Here is a 24,458-nt window from a genome sequence, read left to right on the forward strand (position 1 = left end):
GATGGAAGCAGGATCCACTGATTTATGAACAGAATGGTAGAGTAGAAAGATGTGGTAAAATTCACAAGCTCTCTCATCTGTGTTCCTACTACTTGAGCAATAGGTCCAAATAGTCTGGACACTAGATATCTGTTGCTGCCAAGTAAACTCCTCACCCTGTGCCCAGATATTTTATACTTACTAACAGCCATTATGTATTAATGGCATTTCCTACTAGGGACAGCAAGCATGAAAAATCGGGACGGGGGTGGGGGTTAATAGGTGCTGAAATAAGAAAAAGTCCCAAATATCAGGACTGCCCTTATAAAATCAGGACATCCAGTCACCCTATTTCTTTCCATCCCTACATTTCAGACTCACAGGGAACATATGTTACAAACTAAGAGAAATGAACAGGCAGAAAGAATGAGAGAACATAAGAATTGCCACAATGGGCAGAACAAAGGTCTTGTGTTTGACAGAGGAAGAAACAAAAAATCTTGTACAGATATGATGAGGTTTACAGACCCAACACTAAGGCCAAAGAAGAGATGGAGCAGTACTGGATCAAGAAGGCCTTGCTACTCAGAAACTGCAGAACATGCTCCAAATGAAGGACCTGCTTAAAAGGGGACTCTGATTGTTAGGTGGAGAAAGTAAAGGAGAGGTTGTCTGCAGGACTGAAGCCAGTCTGTAGCTCCAGGGACAGAGGGATCAGCAGGGGAAGGGTCTAGATTGTGGGTAAGACCCAGAAGGCCAGGGGCTTGACCTTTTTTCTCTTCACTTCTCCCTGGCAAGGGAGAATAACTGAGAACTGAGAAGTGAGCTAAGAATGACTATCTGAATTGTTGAGACTGTTTGAGGAACCCTCCACTGGAGGGAAGCAAGGTGCTGTGTCCACGCTCCAAACTGAAGAGAACAGGGAAGGTAGGAAGTAACCCAGAGGAGGCTGGTTTGATGGGTCAACAAGAGGAGACTAAGACACTCTTCCTCTTTTCCACTTGGGCACTGGGCCTGCACCTGGTGAAGAGGGAGGGCCTGGGTTCCCATCCATTCCCTTCCCCCTTCATCCAACCAGGAAGACCCATGGAATACCAGGGGACAACATTGTCACTTGACTACCAGACCTTCAGATTGCTCAGCTGGGCCATCCCAGGACTCTGAAGAACTGATAAGCCATAGCCTGCCCACTAGGTCACTACAAGTGAATCCTGCTACAATAAGACAGTTAGTAGCAACCTTCCAGTAGGGGAAATTTATGCTTAACTCTTAGAATTGTCTAATCCTTTCAGAATCCTGCTATGGCTCTTTGACTCAATGATATTTTATGGCAATGAAGTCCCCTGGCTAATTATGTCTTGTGTCAAAAGATATTTCCTTTGATCTGTTTTAAATTTGTTTCTATTCCATTGCAGTTGATGTTCCCATGTTCTTCTATTATGAGAAAGGGCAAAGAGTACTGCCCAATTTCTCTTCTTGATTCACTTCACTATTTTGATACCTTTAATGTGACCCCTCATAGGCATGGTGCACACCACAGATTTTTACCAGGCTTAACCCTCCATTAGCTGGCACAATGGTGAGAACAACTTGTCTTGGTCTACACTAAGCACTCAAATGTGTACAGCATTATATCAGTTACTTCAATCCCTGGCAGCTGTGTTCTGACACTGTAAAATTTTGCACTGTTGACTGGCTCTAATTATCTCCTCTCTGAACTAATCTGTACAATCTTTCTATATGGGAGCCTTTTGGTGCCGCTGATCATTTGTCTCTCCCCTCTCTTCTCTTCTTCATTGCCACACTGGCAGTATCTGCTAGGTTTTTTTTTTTTTTTTTTTTTTTTTTTAGTTAGGATAACTAACCAGAAATGAGCACACTATTCAGAGTGAGGGCATGCCATTGATTTATATGATTCTGTTATAATAGCTTAAGTATTATTTTCTATTCTATTCTTTATGTATCCTAACATTTCATTTGCTTTTTTGACTGCTGCATGCACTGAAGTAACATTTTAATTGAGCTCTCCACAATGGTTCCCAAGGTCTTTTTCCTCAGAGGTTACAGTTACTTTAGAAGCCAGGAAAGTATGAATTATTTCTTGCACTGTGCATTAGTTTATAATTTTCAACCCTGATTTTCACCTGCCATCATGCTGCCCAAGTGCCTAGCTTTGGTCATCGTCACTCTAAAAATTTTAGCTATGATATTTTTAACAAGTTAGAGATGCAAAGATTCATACTTTATGGTCAGATGGGACCATCATGATCACCTAGTCTGACCTCCTGTACATTGCAGGTCACAGAACCTCAACCACCCACTCCTGTAATAGACCCCTAACCTCTGGCTGAGTTATTGAAGTTCTCCAATTTTGATTTAAAGACTTCAAGTTATAGAGGATCCATCATTTATTCTAGCTCAAACCAGCAAGTGACCTGTGCCCCATGCTGCAGAGGAAGGTGAAAAGTCCCAGAGTTTCTGCCAGTCTCATCTGGGGGGAAATTCTTTCCTGACACCATATATGGCGACCAGTTAGACCCTGAGTATGTGGGCAAGACCCACCAGCCAAACATCTGGGAAAAAAATTATCTGGTAACTCAGAGCCCTCCCTATCTAGTGTCCTATCTTCAGCAGTTTGAGATATTTGCTGATAGCACTCATGGATAGGCCATATGCCATTGTAGGCAATTTCATCATATCATCCACTCCATAAACTTATCTCACTCTTAAAACAAGTTAGTTGTTTTCTCCCCCCTACTCCCTTTGGAAGGCTGTTCCAGGTCATCCCTCCTCTGGTGGTTGGAAACCGTCATCTAATTTCAAGACTAAACTTATTGATGGACAGTTTCCATCTTATGCCAACACTGGCTTTTAACTTAAATAACTCCCCTCCCTCCCTGGTGTTTATATAGAGATGTTTTAATAGAGATGTATTTATACATCTGATATATTTATAGAAAGCAATCTCCCTTCATCCTTCCCTTTGTTACACTAAGGGCTTGGCTACACTTGCAAGTTAGAGCACATTAAATCAGACCCAGGTGCCCTAACTCCTGAGGGGTCCACACTGGCAAGGCACATAGAGCGCCTGGACTCTGCAGCTGGAGCGCTCCTGGTAATCCACCTCCATAAGAAGCATAAAGCTTGCTGTGCCCTGGCTGAAACGCCCGGGTGTCAGTGTGGACGAGGTGTTGCATTACTGCACTGTGATTGGCCTCTGGAAACGTCCCATAATCCCCTGAAGTCAAGTGGCCACACTTGTCATTGTTTTGAACTCGGCTGCAGGCATGCGGATATCCCCTTTCAAAACTCTGTTTCTGACAGCCGGCTGCTTATCTGCGCCGGGACAAAGCAACCGTTACTGTGGAATGCTGCTGCTGCTGCTGAGGCATGTGTGTGAGAGAGAGAGAGGTGGGGTGGGGGGTCTGCTGCTGTCTGAACTTAGAAGACAGCATGCTGACACACTCTCTGCCCCCCAGAACACACTGTCTCTCCCCCCACCTACACACAACACACTCTCTGTCACGCTCCACCCCCCCACCCCCCCGTTTGAAAAGCACGCTGCAGCCACTTGCACACTGGGATAGCTACCACAATGCACCGCTCTCTGTGGTGTTGCAAGAGCTGCTAATGTGGCAAATACACGGCAACATTTTCCCTGCCGCATTCTCCAAAGGCTGCTCTATATCTGCAAGTGTAGCCAATTCCTAATTAACCCAAGCTCCTTACCTTTCCTCTTATAAGGCAGGTTCTCTATTCCTTGGATCATTCTTTGAGACACCATCTCCTTAAACACTTCACCTAACACACTTCTTAGCTATCTTTGTTTCCATGCTTCTTAAGAAAATCTGAACAGCCATCCAATAAGCCTTGTGTACACTATGAAATGTCTCAATTGTTGACAATAGCCATCTGTAATAGGTAGCTGCTGGTGAACATGAATTAACTGAAAATGTACACAGGTCCAAACTCTGTTTAACACAATTTCAGAAACTGTGGTTGAATCTTAGTCTAAGCAGGGCTCAGCTATGGTCTAAACTGATGCAGACCATGGTTGGATTTGTGTTTGCTTTCAGGTAAACCTCATTCATCACTGTTTCAGCTGCACCCACTGCTCTCACCCATTATTAGTGATGAGTAAGTTGCTTACATATAGTGGTTTCAGCGAGAGATAGAGTGTGTCTGGAAGGAATGAGTGAGGCTCCAGCAGCAGGAGGGATAATGTATTCTTGGAATGTCCCAGCACATTGATAATGTCTATGCTGCAGCATGGGTAGACAGATTTGCACAAACTTGACTCAAGGTAGCACACACCAAAAAAGACTCAGGCTAGCTACCCAAGCTCAGGGGGTCAGGTGGGCTTGAGAATCCAAGCTGCTGCCTGAGTTGCAATGTCCACACTGCTATTTTTAGCGCACTAGCTCAAACGCAGCTAGTGCAAGTGTCTACCCATGCTGGGAGACTTGGTCCCAGCAGCATTGTAGACAGACCCACAGAGAACAAAAGAGAACAGGCCAAACCACTCACACTAACGTGGTCATGGATGCCATGGCTGCTCTGCCAAAAAAGTGGGCCAACTAGTTGTAGATAGATAATCGTGTTCCAGCCCAGGTCTGTGGCATGGAAAAGCACTGTTAGCTGATTAGTACTAAATGAGTTTTAACCATGTTTTGTGTGGACACATGGTTAGAGTGAGCCATGTCAATAACTTGTTACAAACTCAGTTAACATTTGCAGATTTGACAGACTCTTTGTCAGGTCCCTCTGGAAATCCCCACAGTCTTCCCTAGTTTTGACTAACCTAAATAATTTTGTATTATTTCACTGTCTCCCATCTTCTCAAGAGCTTTAATTATTATATTAAACACCAACCATCCTAGCAGAGAGCACTGACATGCTGCACTGCTAGCATTTCACTATACTGAGAATAGACCATTAATTTCTAATCTTTGTTTTCTGTCTCTTCACTAGAATTTTACCTCTCACCTTGTGACTATACAGAGGAGGAGGAAGTACAAAAATAATGTAACACAATCGTAATCCTTGGTTTGTGGAGATCTCCTTTCCTGTGTTTCGTCTAATGAACATATTTCAGGAGGCCCCAGTAAACGAAAATCTCTGTGATTTGTATCTCTAATCGTTGGACTGAATTTTAGGAGTTAAGATCATTCCCAAGTGAGAGTGTACCTGTGCACTTCAGATTACTTGCTTATGTGCTTGTTTACATTCCTTCCATGACTTCCAAACCATTTCTGCTTACATAAAAGGTTGCTCCTATCATTGAAATTCCACTATAATATTGCATGTGAAACACTTCCTTCTCCCTACCCCACAAAAATAGCCCACAGGACCCACCTCCAAACCTCAAATGTTGCCCAGAGAATGGAGTCAACCTTCGGAAATCAGCAGGAGGTGGTTAGGGCCATCTTCATGGAATCCCTGTGCCTCTTCAGCAACTCTGTGCAGTTGGCAGCTCTGACTGTGGCCCCAACCAGGTGTCGTTTCAGTCCTAGACCAGTGAAGGCTTTTCTCCACATCACATGTCACAATGGAAGGTTCACTATCTCACGGTCTTGCAGGACTAACAAATGAAAATTTGTACTATTGGAAAGGGGACAGTCGCAGGTTCCCAATGGGACCTAGTATTTACTTCTGGCCCATCACAGTTGACAGCTATCAGACTTTAACAATGCAACTTTTTACTTTAAAGGCAAAGAAATATTCAAAAGTTTTAATGGCTCCCTCTGGGCCCTGCACTGTTGGGCTCCTGGTGACTAAGGCACCTGGCTTTATAGGAAGAGGAACACAAAAATAGTACTAATATTATTTTTTAAAAAAACCTCCAAATCATTCCTAACAAAAAGAATTTACTATGAGGCATACATAGAAAACATGAGGCTAGATTTGCTACTCTGGCTTCATGTGATTGTGAATCCAATGAAAAGAGTAGATAATCTGGCTCACCTATGATGTTGTGATGTAGGTTTTAAAGGCATTTATTTGGGATGATTTGCATACTGTTGCCACTTGTGAGTTTTGTGGCGCTTCCTAACTGGTACTGATAAAGGTAGAAATTCACAAAGGGCAGCTAGGTACTGTAGTGGCTTCTGGTGGTTCCTCCTGGTCAGCCTTGGAGGGAGGCCACTCCATCTCACTATGACACCTAGCTATCAATAATCAAATGGCAGGGGATTAGCAAGGTATAGTAGCAGTTAATGGTCTATGGCCCCAGCCCATTGGGGCGGGGAGCAGGTAACCAGCAGTCTGTCATCCAAGCTCCCTCACTTGAGCAGACAGCAACCACAATCAGGCTCTAGCCCTCTGGGCGGGCAGGCAGAGCAGCTAGCAGTCTTTAACCCAACTTTCTTAGGCAGATCGCAAACACAGGCCTCCTGGCCTCAGGTGGGTAGGTTGTCTCCCAGGGGAGGGGTGGGCAGTGGGGGGATAGAGAGATCTGGGCCCACCCTACTCCACCGGGTCCCAGCCCTGGATCCAGCATTGGCAAATGATCCTCCCACTGGGTCAGTGGGGATCCCACTGCAACACGCTGACTCAACTGCTGGTACCAAAACCGGACTAATGTCTGGTTTTCCTGGCTACTTCTTACCCCAGTCTGTTCACAGGGCTCTGTCATTTGCAGGTACCCTGTCTCCTCAGGGTACTTGGTGGACGGCAGTCCTAGCAGTTCCTTGGTATATTTAGCAAATGGCAGAGGCATGTGCCTCCTTTGCTGGCTCCAGTCCAACTGAACTGGAAGCCCTGCCTCTTATACTTCCTGCCCCTCCCCTCTGCTTGCAGCATGAGGGGTAGGCTCAGCCTGACTCCACCCACCAGGGGGCGGTGAGTGGTTCCTTCCAGTTAGCCTTGGAGGGAGGCCACTCCACCTCACTACAGGTGCCTAATTCCCACTGAACATCAGTGAGTGTTGGGCAGCGTATGCCTTTGAAAACCTCCTCCAAAATCTTTAAACCACACTAGTTAATCATATTTTCCATACAGATCGTCAGCTACAGATACACTGTTTCCCAACAAGAAATGCAGGGAATACTAATATGATAGAATGCAGGTCAAGTTCCTGGCATACTCACAACTTCATTCTTGAATTCATACACAAATAAAAATCCCACTCCAATTAGTTCATCTCCTCACAGTTGAGATGCTGCTGGCTCTTGCCATGTTGATATATTCTACATTTATTTAAATCCCGGCAAGTTTATTTAAATCCCAGCTGTTGTCACTTTTTCCTCTTTTGTTATTCAGTATCTTGTGGTCCAGCTCAGTTAGTCCATTGCTGCAGTGAAAGGTGATGTTGCAGGATGGAAGCAAATAACCCTTCCCACTTTCTTTTTTCTTCTGCCCTCAAAAAAGATGAAATAATAGAAGGAACTGGCTGTGCTGTGCCAGTGGCTGGATCAACTGACAAATCTCTGATGGAATTGTTTTTAAATCTGCTCTCAATTCAAGAACAGAAGTCAGAGGTACATAAACAGTCTGTAGAAGGAAAAAGGGGAACACTTTCCAGATGCATCTCTCGCAAGTTCTAATAATGAACTCATATTTGAAGATGTGGGGTAGAGGAGACATTTGGTAAATTGGACAATGTCAACACAGGCAGTATGGAGACTTAATCTCAGTTTAATATGTTTTACCCAGAGATCTTAAGGTGCTTTACAAGACTGGCTAAGCATTGTTAACTACTCTATTTCATAGCAGAGAAATCTGAGGAAGAGACGAAGTAGCATACCCAAATTCACACAAAGAGTCAGAGGCACTGATCTGATCAGAAGCCAGGTACCTAGATATCCAGAACTCATATCCTGACTCCCACTGGACAAAGATATAACGAAACAAACAGGCTAAACAGAACATATTGCTTACAGTGAGTGACCCCTTTAAAGCCCTGTCTACCCTGGAAATATTAATCATGGTAGATAGTACAGGGTAAGTAGGATGCTTCAGTCATGTTTGAAAATGGTTTGGTTGCTGTTGCAGACTTGGCCAAGGCATTTTCAGCAACTGTAACAGAAGCATGCTGGTGAGAGGAGAGGTGCTAAAAGCAATTTGGTCCTGTCTCAGTTGGAATACTACTGAAAAGAGTGGCATGGTCTGAACACAAGACTGGGAAAGAAGAACTCAATCCTGTTGTGGACAATAACCCCTTCTTAGCCTTTGGTAACCAACTTAACATCTTTGCTTCATTTTCCAGATCTGTGAAATGCTCATGTCTGTAAAGTACTTTGGAGCTGCAAAGGGCTGCATAATGCTCTGTATTTTTATTCTCAGATGGTAACATTCTTTATGAGAGTATCCAAACTTAGAGCAATTGAGTTTACTCTAAAAATTGCTGTGATTTTTCTTTTCAGAATGTGTCAAAACCAGTAGCCTTCAATTTCCTATAATCTCTAGTAGATGAATGAATAATACCTAACGTGAAATTGAAGGCTAAAGATTGAAAAGCCACAACAAAAGAGAACATTTTAGATCCAAAAGCCACAACAAAAGAAAACATTTTAGTGAGATAGAAGAAATGTCAATTGTTAACAAGAAAAAGAAATAAGTAGGGATACAATTTTAAGGAATCAGATTTATTATGAGGATATCAGTCCTTCCAGAGTAAAAATGCAAGGCAGCTCTGTCTCCGTTTTGTGAAGAACAGAATTACAATATGTGTTTCTATGGTGTGACTTTAATTGCTGTTTTGCAAATGGCTGTCTTATCATTGGAAACTAAGAGATGTGAACATGCTTTTAGACCTTTTGTTCGTTTGTGGAAAGATTTATGTTGTCAACCTTCTCACAGGATGATGTATAGGTTCAAATCTGTATTAACTAATTCCAGTCTTCCTGAATTCCAGAAGTTGGAATGCAGGTATAATAGCACATACAACTCACTTATCAGATTTCTCAGTAAGAGAAGTTAAATAAGAAACATCAGAACAGGATATCAAATGATTGTGACCTATACCCACACTAGTAGCCATTGAAAACTCTGAATGTGCTTGGTCTGTTAGAGAGTGTAAAAACTGATAACCAGGCAGACAAAAAGAAACAATGAAATAGAGAAAATATTCTGGGGAGACACTATTTCAGATAAAGAAGTCAAGATAATTTGTGATAAATATTATAGGCATTAGAGATTCCAGAATTTATTGTTAGAGAGCTTTGAAGCAAAAATAAAACATTCTGTTTACCACAGAAATACATAAAGTGCCAATGCATTTAGAAAACTCTGATGCTTGCAGATTTGCACTAGAGCAGACCAAGGAAACAAATGAAGCTAAGCTATCAGCAGTCTTGAAAATCAGATGTGCAAGTAAAGCAGTAAGATCCTGTAAAGGTCAGATTTTATGGCAAAAATCAAGGATTAAATCATGGGAGCTGTCATCATTGATAGTATCATATATTTCTTTTCTAATACAAAGCCGTGGTCATGGACTGTGTTTCTGTGGTAACAGGCAAGGTTGGTATCAGAATTATGATGTAAATGAATGGATCCTCATATACCTTCTGATTCACAGTCAGTGAAAGATACACAGGCAGGAACTTAGCTGTAACTTCTCCAAGAATATCATTAAAAAAGAACAAAGAAGAAAGGGTCTGTGTGCTGACAGAGGACTCTGCACATTTTTGACAAGATAGTAATAATGAGAGCAAAGAAACTGCTTTTCCCGTTTTTCTGTCTCTCTCTCTCTTCTTTTTATTTCTTGTTCCATTGTCCTTCAAAAATTATATTGTCAGGCCTGAAATATTTATGAATAAAGTTGAACAAGATTTGATAAATGGAATGAAATATTGATTCCAAACAAAGTTTTTATGCAGGTTTTTATTTTCATCCTCCATATATGTGTGTAGGTGAGTGAGTGGCAGTGTGAGTGCACAGTACAGACATTTCTACATAAGTGAGGACAAAATGTCCTTGAAAGTATAACAAAGTTAAAAACAACTTCAGGACTAGTCAAGAGACTGCTGCTTTTCACTTGGAAAAAGCCAATCTCTCCATGCTTGGCTGAACTTATATTTAGTTACAATTCTTCTGTCAAGCTAGCTGTTATGTGCTAAAAAGTGACTCTGTATGAATGACATAGTGGGATACCATATTTATTCTCTCTCAATGGCTTTCACATCAAATGCATGCAGTTTACAGGTCCAGAGATGATTTTTCTAACTGCCAGTGCTCTAAATTCAATCTGGGACCTGAAAAATAAGTAATATTCTTTCCAGGGCTGTGTGGAATATTCAATAAAATTCAAAACACGTCAAAATCATTGGCTTTTGCATTTTCAGTTTAAGTTGACTTCATTGCTCTTGTTTTGAAAAATGCCTGTGAAATGTTAAGGTTTTCATTCAAAATTATCCTATTTTAATTGCTTTAGAGTGGTCTGAAGTACAGATTTATAAACATGAATCCACGAGCATAAACCCTGAAAATTTTAAATAATTTTTTTTTCAGAGGGAGATCTTTTCCTGCCTTTAAACAATGGGCAATATATTTAATTTTCATACGCTTTTATGTGAAACTGTCCATTTCACAAAAATGTACTGAAATGCAAAATTGCTGAGTTACACAATGGTCTAGAAGAGGGGTTCTCAGCCTTTTTCCTTCTGAGGCCCCCCTCAACATGGTATAAAAACTCCATGGCCCAGCGGTGGTGCGGGGCTGGGAGGGCTTGGGGCAGGGGCCTTGAGCATAGCTGTAGTTTGACTTCTATTGGGGGGAGGGAGGAGCCAGCGGTCCAGGGAGGAAGCTCCACCTTCACCTCCTGTCTGGGGTGGGGGTGCAATCAAAAATTATAACTCAAAGGTGGGGAGCTTAACTCAAAAAGTTTGAACACAGTGTAGGGCACAGGGAGGGAGTAGATAGGGGCTGTGTGGAGGCAGGGGGTAACTCGGGGTGCAGGGAGAGGTTAGCTAGGGGCTGTGTGCACGCAGGGGGTAGCTCAAGGTGTAGAGAGGGGGTAGCTGGGGCTGTGTGCACACAGGTGGTGGCTGTGGGTGCAAGGTGGGGGTGGCTAGAGGCTATGTGCAGGCAGGGGGTAGCTAAGAGTGCAGGGAGGACGTAGCTCAGGGTGCAGGGAGAGGGGTACTAGGGGTTGTGTGCTGGGAGGGCTTCCCTGCAGTCCCTGTTCCCGGAGGGGTCTGCCAGCCATGGAGCCGGGTCTCCCCACCCAGGCAGCTCTTACCGGCTGCCTCTGGGGGAGCAAAGCGGGCTGGGACCTGGGAGCTGAGGAGCAGCTTCAACCCAGGGCACCAGCAGGAGATGAGGGAATGCTGCAGCTGCCTGACAATTTTGTTGAGTATGGACTAAGCAGATAAGAACCCAGCTCACTAATCTTGAGCCGTACCAGCTCTTTGATGCTAACTAAAGAACAGATCTCTTTAGGTGTTCAGGCAAACACATATGCATGTGCCACACTAAAGAAAGCAGATACATTTCAGGGACAATGGGGTCCAGAGCTTGAAATACCAGAGTATTATTACAGTTTAAGGCCTCAGTCCTGCAACTTCTTGCAGTCAAGCAGTCTGCTGCACCTATCTGGAAACCAGTTGACTCCAATAAAGCTCCATGAGGGGATAGCAGTTTGTCTACAAACAAGAAGTTGCAGGATTGGGGTATAAACATTAAATAAGAATAAGACTTAGGATATAATAAATAAGCAGATAAACAAATTTTTCTATGCTGAGCAATGATGTGTCATGTTAATATAATCCTTTTTTATGACTATAACACCGTTTTGGGGTTTGATGCTCAGTAGAGCTGGATGAATAAAGCAAAATATTTCCCATGAATATTCATTTGAGTTTTGAAATGAATTAGCTTCAGTCTTCTTTTCCCCCCATTGAGTTTGTTCTACAAACAATAAGAATTCAATAATTGTGGAAATCAAACTTCAAAGTCTCACATACGAGCATTCATGGGAACCCAATTTTAAATTTGCACATGCAAGAATTAACCCTGGGATTGCTTGCAACCTCATCAGTGGAGGAATGGAAGCAATATCATGTGACTTCTGTGACCAATCACAGCTAACCAACACAACTCACATTCTAAATGATCACCATCAAGCCATAAAGTACAAATGTTTGAAAAGTTATTCATTGAATGCATTCAAATAACAAATTCATTGGAGGAGATCACAATCTCTTTGCACATACTCCATACGCTAAAAAGGAGACTAAAATTGTCTTATAAATTATTTACTGTGAAGTATTCACTCTAATGCTGAATTCAAAAGGAATTTTACAATGAATTAACAATAACATGGAATCTGATCCACAGTTTTCACCATTTTGGTGTATTGCAGAGAGCGGAGGCATGTACATGTGAGTATGTTACAAGGTCCCCTCTGTGCTGATAAATATATGATGAATTTTTATAGTCCCCAGCTATAAAGCCATGGCTCTTTATCTCTAGCTGCAGAAGCTCGTGCTTTTAGCATTGAAGGTCCCTGATGCAGTCCCTGGTATGTTGGCCAAATGGTGGCCATCACATACAGACAGCATGAAATGAGATGTCTGTTGTGTATAGATGTATGGGATGCATGCACATCTGTATATAAAATATATTGTGAAGTGACGATTAGACTCAACAAATGAAAGGACAGCGTGTTAGGTTTTTGTACAGTTTAAAAGTTGGATTTCTTAAAATATTATCTATAATGATAAACTACCAGAGTAATCAGCAGTGAGATCACACAAATTAGAAATAGGACAAAGGGGTGGTTGACGCAATTCTAAAAGAGTTACTTACAGCAGCTACATCACACACTATTGCCCCTCCTGGTAAGCTCTACTCCAATATTTCCTTCAAGCATACCAGTGTGGATGGGGACAGCAGGAAGATGGAGGCCTCATTACACAGGAGGAATTAAAATTGCAAAGTGTAATGGGATGAGGGGCAGGGGAGATCAAGTTAATAACTGCCTTCAAAAGAATATTAATTTTATCTTCATGCCTTGCTCTGTCTGACCCCTCTGCAAGGACATAGTCAAAAACATATCTTCAGTGCATCCATGCACATTTTTAGCTCAAGAATGTTTAGTGTAAAAATGTGACAACATTTGTTAGTATTATTATGTCCAATCTGAAACATGTTCTGACCATATAATCTAATGCCAGAATATGTCAACTTTGATTAAAACAACCTAAAGTTGTTGACTGACAACTTCCAAACCAATTCGATAAGTATTCTTGATGAGGGCCAAATCACCAGTGTTGCTGTAATGAAAGACCATGTATTTCGGTGTCACTCCCTTTGTGGCTAATTTCTGTAGTCCTGTTGAGCAGTTTCCGCAGCAAAGGCAAGGATGGTAGTTCCCGCATTATTTGTATGTATGTATCGCATTTGGGTATGGAGATGTATAATAAATGGACAAAGAGCTTCTCTTAAATTCTATGGGCCAGGTTTTTAAAGGTACTTAGGTGCCTAACTCACAATGGGCATCAGATACCTAAATACCTTTAAAAGTCTGGCTCTGGGAGAGAATCCCCCTTCCCTCCTGAAAAACTGGCCTTCAAGCACCTTCCTCTCTCCCCAAAAGTCTGCCTAAAATCATGATCCTTGCAACATACCTTGAAGACAAACCAACAAGGAGTGATGATGAGTTCTAAAGGCAAGGGTACATCAAGGTGAACATCCTACCAGCAGCCCCCTTTCTTTTATATCAAAGAACTCGAGCTTGAGTGCCTCAACTCTTCTATTCTATCCTAATACTGCTCTTATCATCACAGTATCTGAATGCCTTCCAGTAGTGTATTAAGTGGGTTGACTGATATTTGTCACCAGGATGTGGTTTCTCAAGTGGAGAGTCCCAGGCCATCAAGAGCTATATATGTCACAATCTGCCCCTGAAATTCTACCTGGAATCCTACAGGTGTTTGTTGCAGATCACCACTGTACTATGTATATGGTGAGTTACTCTGGTTACTGCATTGTGCACCAGCTTCAGTTTCCAAATGGATTTAGGATGTAGCCTGAAGTACGGCATGTATCTGTAATCTAGCTTTAAGATGACAGAGGAATGAATCATGATAGTGAGATCTGCATCAGAAAGGAAGTTACAACCTCCTAGCCAGATGCAAATGCATAAAGGCAATCCTGTTTAATGCTGAAACCCTGGATATCTACAGGAGTAAGAAATGGCAGGCAAATAATCAGAATAGTTGGTACAATCCTTGCAAGATCTTTCTCAAGCCTAGTCCACTAACATCACCTATTTTATCCAGAATGAACGTCAGCCAGCTTGCTTTCAGCTATGCTCTCATGTGCACCAGGCACTAAGAAAGGCATTCAGATATACCATCTGAATTGAAAGAAATAGAGACATGCGGCAGAGGTATTATTCATGCTTCCTTACTACCTTATTCATGGCCTTGTATACATATTGAACAAAAGGGTGAACAAGATGAAAACCTTCATTATTCCACAGGAATGTTCTCTTATCAAAGAAAAGCAATGCCAACGTGACCCTAAGCATCCCTGTATTTATACCCTACACACTACTGTAATGATATCTGTACAAAATAGGCTTTGTGAGGTATTGTTTGAAAATTAGCAATGCACTGGTCAGTAATATCATTGTGGAATATATGTGACAATGCTGCATGTGGAGTTACAAATGTCCTCTGATATTATTATGCGTGTCCTCTGGGCAGCAGTGACCATGAGATGGTCAAGTTCAGGATCCTGACAAAAGGAGAGCAGCAGAATACGGACCCTGAGCTTCAGAAAAGCAGACTTTGACTCCCTCAGGGAACTGATGGGCAGGATCATCTGGGAGGCTAACATGATGGGGAAAGGAGTCAAAGAGAGCTGGCTGCATTTTAAAGAAGCCTTATTGAGGGTGCAGGAACAAACCATCCCGATGTGCAGAAACAATAGCAAATATGGCAGGTGACCGGCTTGGCTTAACAGAGAAATCTTCGGTGAACTTAAACACAAAAAGGAAGCTTAAAAGAAGTGGAACCTTGGACAGATGACAAGGGAGGGGTATAAGAATATTGCTTGCGCATGCAGGGTTGTAATCAGGAAGGCCAAAGCACAACTGGAGTTGCAGCTAGCAAGGGATGTGAAGGGTAACAAGAAGGGTTTCTACAGGTATGTTAGCAACAAGAAGAAGATTAGGGAAAGTGTATAACCCTTACTAAGGGGGAGGCAGCCTAGTGACAGATGATTTGGAAAAAGCTGAAGTACTCAATGCTTTTTTTGCCTCGGTTTTCATAGACAAGGTCAGTTCCCAGACTGCTGCACTGGGCAGCACAGTATGGGGAGGAGGTGAGCAGCCCTCAGTGGTGAAAGAACAGATTAAGAACTATTTAGAAAAGCTGGATGTGCACAAGTCCACGGGGCCGGATCTAATGCATCTGAGGGTGCTGAGGCAGTCAGTTGGCTGATGTGATGGCAGAGACATTGGCCATTATCTTTGAAAACTCATGGCAATCGGAGGAGGTCCCAGACAATTGGAAAAAGGCAAATATAGTGTCCATTTTTAAAAAAAGAGAAGAAGGAGAATCTGGGGAACAACAGACTGGTCAGCGTCACCTCAGTCCCTGGAAAAATCATGGAGCAGATCCTCAAGGAATCCATTTTGAAGCACGGAGGAGACGGTGATCAGAAACAGTCAACATGGATTCACCAAGGGCAAGTCATGCCTGACCAACTGATTGCCTTATATGATGAGATAACCAGTTCTGTGGATATGGGGAAAGTGGTGGACATGATATATCTTGACTTTAGCAAAGCTTTTGATATGGTCTCCCACAGTATTCTTGCCAGCAAATTAAAAAAAGTATGGATTGGATGAATGGACTATAAGGTAGATAGAAAACTGGCCAGATCGTCTGGCTCAATGGCTAGTGATCAATGGCTCGATGTCTAGTTGGAAGCCAGTATCAAGCGGAGTGCTCCAGGGGTCTGTCCTGGGGCCAGTTTTGTTCAACATCTTCATTAATGATCTGGATAATGGGATGGATTGCACCCTCAGCAATTTCGCAGATGACACTAAGCTGGGGGGAGAGGTAGATACACTGGAGGGTAGGGATAGGGTCCAGAGTGACCTAGACAAATTGTAGGATTGGGCTAAAAAAATCTGATGAGTTTCAACAAGGTCAAGAGCAAAGTCCTGTACTTAGGATGGAAGAATCCCATGCACTGCTACAGGCTGGAGACTGACTGGCTAAGCGGCAGATCTGCAGAAAAGAACCTGGGGATTACGGTGGACGAGAAGCTGGATATAAGTCAACGGTGTGCCCTTGTTGCCAATAAGGATAATGGTATATTGGGCTGTATTAGTAGGAACATTGCCAGCAGATCAAGGGAAGTGATTATCCTCCTCTATTTGGCACTGGTGAGGCCACATCTGGAGTACTGTGTCCAGTTTTGGGCCCCCCACTACAGAAAGGATGTGGACAAATTGGAGAGAGTCCAGCGGAGGGCCATGAAAATGATTAGGGGGCTGGGGCACATGACTTATGAGGAGAGGCTGAGGGAACTGGGCTTATTTAATCTGCAGAAGAGAAGAGTGAGGGAGGATTTGATAACAGCCTTCAACTATCTTAAGGGGGGGTTCCAAGGAGGATGGAGCTAGGCTGTTTTCAGTGGTGGCAGATGACTGAACAAGGAGCAATGGTCTCAAGTTGCAGTGGGGGAAGTTTAGGTTGGATATTAGGAAAAACTATTTCACTACGAGGGTGGTGAAGCACTGGAATGGGTTACCTATGGAGGTTTTTAAGGTCCAGCTTGACAAAGCCCTGGCTGGGATGATTGAGTTGGGGTTGGTCCTGATTTGAGCAGGAGATTGAACTAGATGATCTCCTCAGGTCTCTTTCAACTCTAATCTTCTATGATTCTAAGAGAGTTTGTATTTTAACAAAGTAGAAAACAGATCTACCCAGGACTTGAATACAAACGATGCTTCCATGAACTTTAAGAGAGATTTTTTCAAAGGTTTAGTGGACTCTACAGAGATGGGCAATGAACCCCTAAGTTATCTTTCACCTAAAAAGACAAGAGAAACCCACACCTTGAACTTTCATGGAAGGTTCTGACTGAGAGACAGTCAGCCATGCTGGACCAAGTGTAATTGCTGAGCGAAACCATCTTACAAAGACTGTGTCATACTAGATTAAGTTTTAGACTTTTATATTTCCGTTTTCACTTTTATTTGCTTGTAATCATCTCTACCTTTATTTCTTTTACATGGCATCTTGTAACCTATGTTCTGTTGTTAATAAATATGCTGAATTTTAATCTAAACCATCCAGAGCTGTGTCTGAATTGAAGCAATTGCCAACTACAGTTAATATGGCAAGCTGCTGGTTATTGTCTCTTTAAGGAAGCAAACAAACCTTATTAGTTCTTTGAGTGGTCCCGGAGATGAGTGGACACTTCAGGGCAGATGGGTTGGGGAAAATTCAGGAGTGTGTGTTGGTAACACTTGACTAGTAGTACAAAGACTGGTGGAGACCAGAGTGTGGCTGTAGAGTAACAAGCAGGCTTCAGGATTCAGAGTTACTGAACCAGGGCTGCTAATCACACAGACACTGAGTGCGCCGTTGGGAGCATCCAGACAAGGGAACTACAATAGCAGAGCATTTTAAAGCACCCAGGATTACAGGGCAGGCAGTGACATAACCTCTAAATGGTGTGAATTGCACCCCAAAATGTGACAGACAGATACACTATTATCTGGGATCTCTCAGAGACACCATAGAATCATAGAAATGTAAAGCTGGAAGGGAACCTGAGAGCTCATCCAGTCGATCCCCCTGGAGCAGGACCAAGTATACATGGATCCTCTCTGACACGTGTTTGTCTAATCTGTTCTTAAAAACCTTCAGTGATGAGGATTCCATAGCCTTACTTAGTCACCTTCTAGTACTTAACTATCCTTAGAAAGTTTTCCTAATATCTAACCTATGAGATCAGAATGAAGCTACTTGAAAACAGCTCCAGCCATTCCCCAAAAGGTCTGCAAGAGCATTAGCAACACTTTGTGATCAAAGATCTCAGGTCAGGCAATCTAACAATATCAGTAAGAATACTTATTTTCATCCATCACTAGGAGGAAACTATCAACCAATGCAGTGATCACAATCATCGTTACCACACCTAGGCAGGTACCCAGATTTACAAGGGTCAAAGAAATCAGAGGCATCTAGATATTATGAGAGTTGTTCACAACTTTTTTGATAATCTTAAAAGAAAGATTAGGTATAGGCTGATAGTTAGCAAGATTGTCAATATCAGGTGATGATTTCCAAAGCATAGAACACTACGTGGTTCTTTCAGAGGAGCTGGCAGCTTCCCCTCCTTAAGGGAGGCCTTGACAATCTCTATTAGTTCTCATCCCAGTATCTCCTCACTAGCTTTCATCAGGATGAATGTGGATACGTGTCACAGGTTGTAGGACAAGTTCTTCCAACACTCACGGATCCTCAGACAGAATACACTATTATCTGAAATTCAAGTAGAACCAAAGCAGTATTTGCCCCCAAAAGACACTGTTCTGCTTTCCTGGATGAAGACAATTCAGGCTGATTCCAATCAATTTTCTCCACAGCATAACCAACAATTTCCTCACAATTAGGAGGAATTCAAATCAGTCACTCAGTAGAGATATCCAGGATTAATGATACCCAAAAATATATGCTGACTGAGATGTTATGGATGCTGGGGTAGAGCCAGAGGATTTGTTCTTTACCTCCCACATAGCCAGCACATAAGCATTTAAAAAGAATGTGATAATCAATCAGCAATCAAGATTTCTGCACCTGAAGCTCTATAAAACTGGGTGTGCCTGTGAGAACAAAGCTGAGGAAGAGGATATGAAGGAGCCACTAAAAGTCAAGTAAATTGTGGAGGCTAAAAGATTTTTATAAAAACCTACCAGCTCATGGATAGAGGGTGGTTTATTGTAGGAACAATTCTTAGAACAGCAAGAGGCAGAGAACACATTATTTTTAAAGGCTAGTACCATTTAAACAAACACAAGTACTCTACAGAGAAATCAACATCACAGCAATATTTACAAAACATAATGTTGCTTGCAAGTGTAATTGTGAAGTCTACTATTACCGAGGACCATATGTTTCTGTTTGGTCAGGTGACTGTGTTACCATCTAACTTGAGCTGACAGTGCCAATGGAGTGCTATTCTTGTCCCCCTGGCATTTGACTTTCCTGTCAGCTCTTTAAATGTGAGAAGTCACATTTTTGTTCCCATGTTTTGTGCTCTTTTATTACTGCTGAGACCATTTCTTCAACATAACATTTACAAACTTACTCTGTGAAACATTCAAATCCCATTCCCAAAATGCAGTACTATTTAAAGAAATGTGGGTTTGTTGTCTTTGGGGATTTTTAAATGACCTTCCCATTTTGGTATCCATTGCTCTTAAATTGATTTTAGAAAACAGAAGGTGGATGTACAAGGGGGTGGATTGGATATCTGAGGGCCAATGAAGTGATCGAGTAATGACACTCGATTGCTGCACTTGCCCCTTAGATATCCAACCTCCGCATCGGGGACTAGCCACCTAGCACGTTTTTATGTTATTCCTGGAAATGATACTTTTGGAAAGCAGTATCTCTGAGCAATGCCATAGGTTTTACTAATACATGTAGGTCAATGCAATTGATTTGTCAGTTGAAAGCATAGTGGCAGTGGTCACCAGCTAGGCCAAATAGTTAAAATTTCCCATCTACTTGACAAAATTTGAACAGTGACCATGGGAAAAATTGTCAAAAGTGAATAACTGGCTCAAGAGGCTTAGTCCTGTTTTCAAAAGTACTTACATTACTTTAGTGCCAAAGTCCCACTGAAATTCATTGCCTAAAAGTCATTGACTTTCAATAGGACTTAAGATTTATCTAGATTGGGGGTAGTCAATAGGTGGAATGCAGGCCAAATCTAGACTACCAGATGTTTTTGAATGGACCCCAAAATCTTTTTATTTACCTAGCATTATTATTGTTATTGCAGTGTGAAAAATATTTATCTGGAGTATGGGACTTAACTGTACCTTGACCAATAAATTTGGACGTTGACAAAAAATAATTGACTACCCTGATCTAGATGAACACTTCGTTCACAGAAAGCTGGTGTGTAAACGTTCCCCACACTAGCTTGCTGTGGATCCTGCTGCCAATTCCTTAGCCTACTGTGATCAATCCTTCTTTGAAACAAGAGCAGATTAAAGTGCACCAGGGAACTTTCAGTGCAGGAGGGTCCATAAAGATGGTTAGTGTGCTGCAGGCTAATGCAGTGTAGATTTTGCCAACTTGCCCCAGGCTAAGTGTTCATCTACACAAGTCCATAGACTCCTAATGCACTTAGGTGCTCTTCTTTTAAAAAAAAATTACTTTATATGTCTTCAAAGAACAGCTGGACCTAAGGGCTATGGATCTAGGTCTGGAAGAGGTTTCAGAATTCAGTTTGGTGTCAAACTCAGGGCAGATCCACACTTAAAATGCTGCAGCACTTTAGTGAAGCATAGTTAATCTACCTCTGCAAGAGGTGATAGCTATGTTGACAGGAGAAGCTTTCATGTTGACATAGCCTCTGTCTACACTGGGGATTATTCAAACCCCCGAGTGACATAGTTATACCAATGTAAGTTAGTAGTGTAGCTCTGGCCTTACTAAAGTTTGTGTGTGGATTCAATGGCATCAAACCTTCGCAAGCCATTCTTCCAAAATGACTCCCCCCCCAAAAAAAAAAAAAATCATGAGATTTTGTATCTTCATATGTTTCAGAGTAACAGCCGTGTTAGTCTGGATTCGCAAAAAGAAAAGGAGTACTTGTGGCATCTTAGAGACTAACCAATTTATTTGAGCATAAGCTTTCGTGAGCTACAGCTCACTTCATCGGATGCATACTGTGGAAAGTGTAGAAGATCTTATTATATACACACAAAGCATGAAAAAATACCTCCTCCCACCCCACTCTCCTGCTGGTAATAGCTTATCTAAAGTGATCACTCTCCTTACAATGTGTATGATAATCAAGGTGGGCCATTTCCAAACACAAATCCATAGTTAAACAAGAACGTCTGGGGGGGGCGGGTAGGAAAAAACAAGGGGAAATAGGTTACCTTGCATAATGACTTAGCCACTCCCAGTCTCTATTCAAGCCTAAGTTAATTGTATCCAATTTGCAAATGAATTCCAATTCAACAGTATCTTGCTGGAGTCTGGTTTTGAAGTTTTTTTGTTGTAATCAAGGTGGGCCATTTCCAACACAAATCCAGGTTTTGGCCCACCTTGATTATCATACACATTGTAAGGAGAGTGGTCACTTTAGATAAGCTATTACCAGCAGGAGAGTGGGGTGGGAGGAGGTATTTTTTCATGCTTTGTGTGTATATAATAAGATCTTCTACACTTTCCACAGTATGCATCTGATGAAGTGAGCTGTAGCTCACGAAAGCTTATGCTCAAATAAATTGGTTAGTCTCTAAGGTGCCACAAGTACTCCTTTTCTTTTTGTATCTTCATATGTAAGCCTTTGTTCTCTTATGGTTTCCATCTAAGTCCAAGTCTGAACCAGATCCAGAAAAGCAGGCTTCTTCCATTTCATATCCAACATAAAGTAAAAACCATTGTGACAAGTTCAGATCTAGGGGGTTTGAATTCAGTTACTATCAACACCCTCCCCCCAAATTTGGGCAGGTCGGGATTTGAAAATCAGTTCAGATCTACCTCTACTTCAGATACTTTGAAACTGTTCCAGACTAGTTCACGTGTTCAGTCAATTATTGAATAGCCATTTGTTTTTGCATTACCAAATATTTCCTGTGCTCCCCTCCACATTATATTTGTGTGTATATGGTTAAGACAGCAAGGTTAGTAACAGCAAGAAAACCTTTCTCAGGACCTAGTTTCCTGTACAAATGTATGTTTAAGCTATAGTTTGTTTGTGGTACTGTAGTCTGAATGGGTAAGCAAAATATAAGAATTCCAATGAAAATGTAGCAGCAGTTGATGGATGCAAATATTCTCCGTACAGTATATTTGCAGACTCACCCAATAGCAGAACTCAGAGATGCTTTTATCATCAGCTATGGGCTCTATCATTTTTTAAAATACTTCTTTAATTTATATCTGTGTAACATATGTACTTCATAAATATGTCAAACACAGCCCTTTTCTGTTATTCATGTTCTCTCTTGCTTGTTCTTTTCTCTGTGACATGCCTCCTCTCCACCACACACCAAACATTTCTTGCAAATGCCAACAGCAGTCATTTCATCTAGAAATCTAACAGCCTCTATTTCCATACACTTTTACTGTATCTTACTGATCAGTTAAGATCACGTTAAACTTATTTTACAATAAATGGACCCTGCTGAGCTCTAATGTTAAAAGAAAACATTACAACAGCTCCCCCACCACACACACACACGCACAAATTGCTAACGATTAATAGGCTATCCCCTTTGATGTTCAGCTAATGTTGAATGCAGTATGCAGATTTTCTTTGTTTACAAATCAAGATTATAAATCAATCAGGAAAGGGAGGAGCAATTAATTGCAGTCTTCCCAAACACCAATATACCATATTGAGCAGGTCTAAATCAGGTAAGAGGTCAGATGTGATGCAAACAGTAGTCCTGTATGGCTATTTTACTATATGCCTGTCTTCTATACCCTAAATTTGTTTGAGTTGATGCTGGGGATAGCACTCACAAAATTGAAAATTAAATATGCTTCTTTTTAAACCTTGCACAGTAAAAAAAAAAAAAAAAAAGCACCAAATCATACTTTTGATGTCATATTGCTGTAAGCTCCCATAGTGTGGCATGACACGATGTCACATGCTGAGTATAGCATAATATTTGCATGATACAACGTAACACAAGGTGACATGCCTTTAGGAAAAGAATACAGCGTTAGCATGGCACGACTTAATAAATTATTACATCTATTTGGCAATAGTTTTACACGTAAGTTCTCCAGTTCTACTGATTTGCGTTCAACAAACTTGTCTGGAAATGCAGAGCACCTATCTGAGAAATTATCCAAAGTAACAGCACAATAGCAAAAAGAAAAGGAGTACTTGTGGCACCTTAGAGACTAGCCAATTTATTTGAGCATGAGCTTTCGTGAGCTCACGAAAGCTCATGCTCAAATAAATTGGCTAGTCTCTAAGGTGCCACAAGTACTCCTTTTCTTTTTGCGAATACAGACTAACACGGCTGTTACTCTGAAACCTAGCACAATAGCAGTCTGTTTTAATTTAGGTTGTCTGCAAGCTACTGCTATGAAAATTAACAACTCTTAAGTGTGTTAAATAATCCCCAGCCTTTGTAATAATTGAGCAGGCTGGAAGAAACCATACAACTTGTATTATCTTGTTGTCAAACACCAGCTGACTTTTTTCCCCCTTGTATATTGATTTGGAGAATTAAGCTGCCTATACTTAGATATGTAAGCCTAGAAGGATTTCAATGTGGGCTAACAAACCGCTAGGGCTACATTTTCAAAGGATTTCCAGCACCAAATGGGCTTTTACATCTGTAATAACAGGCACAAATGATGTTTGATCGTCTGACTTGTTTTCAAAAGGGGCACAAACTAATTGCATTTGTTCCTGTCAAGAGGGCTGTGGTGGGAAGAGTTGGCCTGGAAAATGCACCCAGGATGGCTTTTCCAAAGGGATGAGTCTGGTTGCTCGTGACACATTTGTGCCATAAATTGTGCCTGGTAATGCCTCCCTTAAGTGACCAGCTGCCCAGCATTGACTTATTTGATCAGCCATTTTACACCTTGAAGTCAGACCGTGTGTCATTCTTCTGGCAGCAGTTTGTGTTTGCTTAAGCACATGTTTGGCCATATGTTACCACCTCACACTGGTGACAACCATGGGTTCAGAAACAGAGGTGATGGAAGTTTGCTTGGAGGGAGGAGGTTTGGGTGTCAAGGATAAGAGGGAGAGTGTGGTGGGTGCTCTGCATCTGGAGCTGGGGGTTCCTACCTGCTTCCCAGCTGGATTCTGGTTGCCATGGTGGGTCTTCCAGACCCTGTTCTCGCCTCCACATGAGTGTACAGGTGAATTCAGGCCATGACTAGAAACAAAAACCCAGGTTTACCCACACCCCATTTCTTAAAGTTTAGGGACAAGAGTGCACACACAGATTCTAGTCCATACAAAGCACATGACTATGGAATGCAATTTTGCGCCTTTTAACATTTAGACTGCGGACCTACACATTTGCTATTTTACATTTGAGGTCTTAGAAAGAGACAATGGGATCCAATCTGCAACCTTTACTCAACACAAGAAATTTTTATGCAAATAATCCTGTTGACTTTCACAGGACTAATCTTAGGGGTAACGATTGCACAATTGGGCCCAATATTTGATTTACCTCAGTGACTTTGTTAGTGAGACTGATGGAAATGAGAAAGTTTATTAATTTTAACTCCAATCAGTATATGTGTGTGTGCGTGTGTGAGAGAGAGAAAGAGAGGTTTCAATGTCTG

The sequence above is a fragment of the Eretmochelys imbricata genome, chromosome 2 (assembly GCF_965152235.1).
Source record: "Eretmochelys imbricata isolate rEreImb1 chromosome 2, rEreImb1.hap1, whole genome shotgun sequence".
Classification (NCBI taxonomy): Eukaryota; Metazoa; Chordata; order Testudines; family Cheloniidae; genus Eretmochelys; species Eretmochelys imbricata.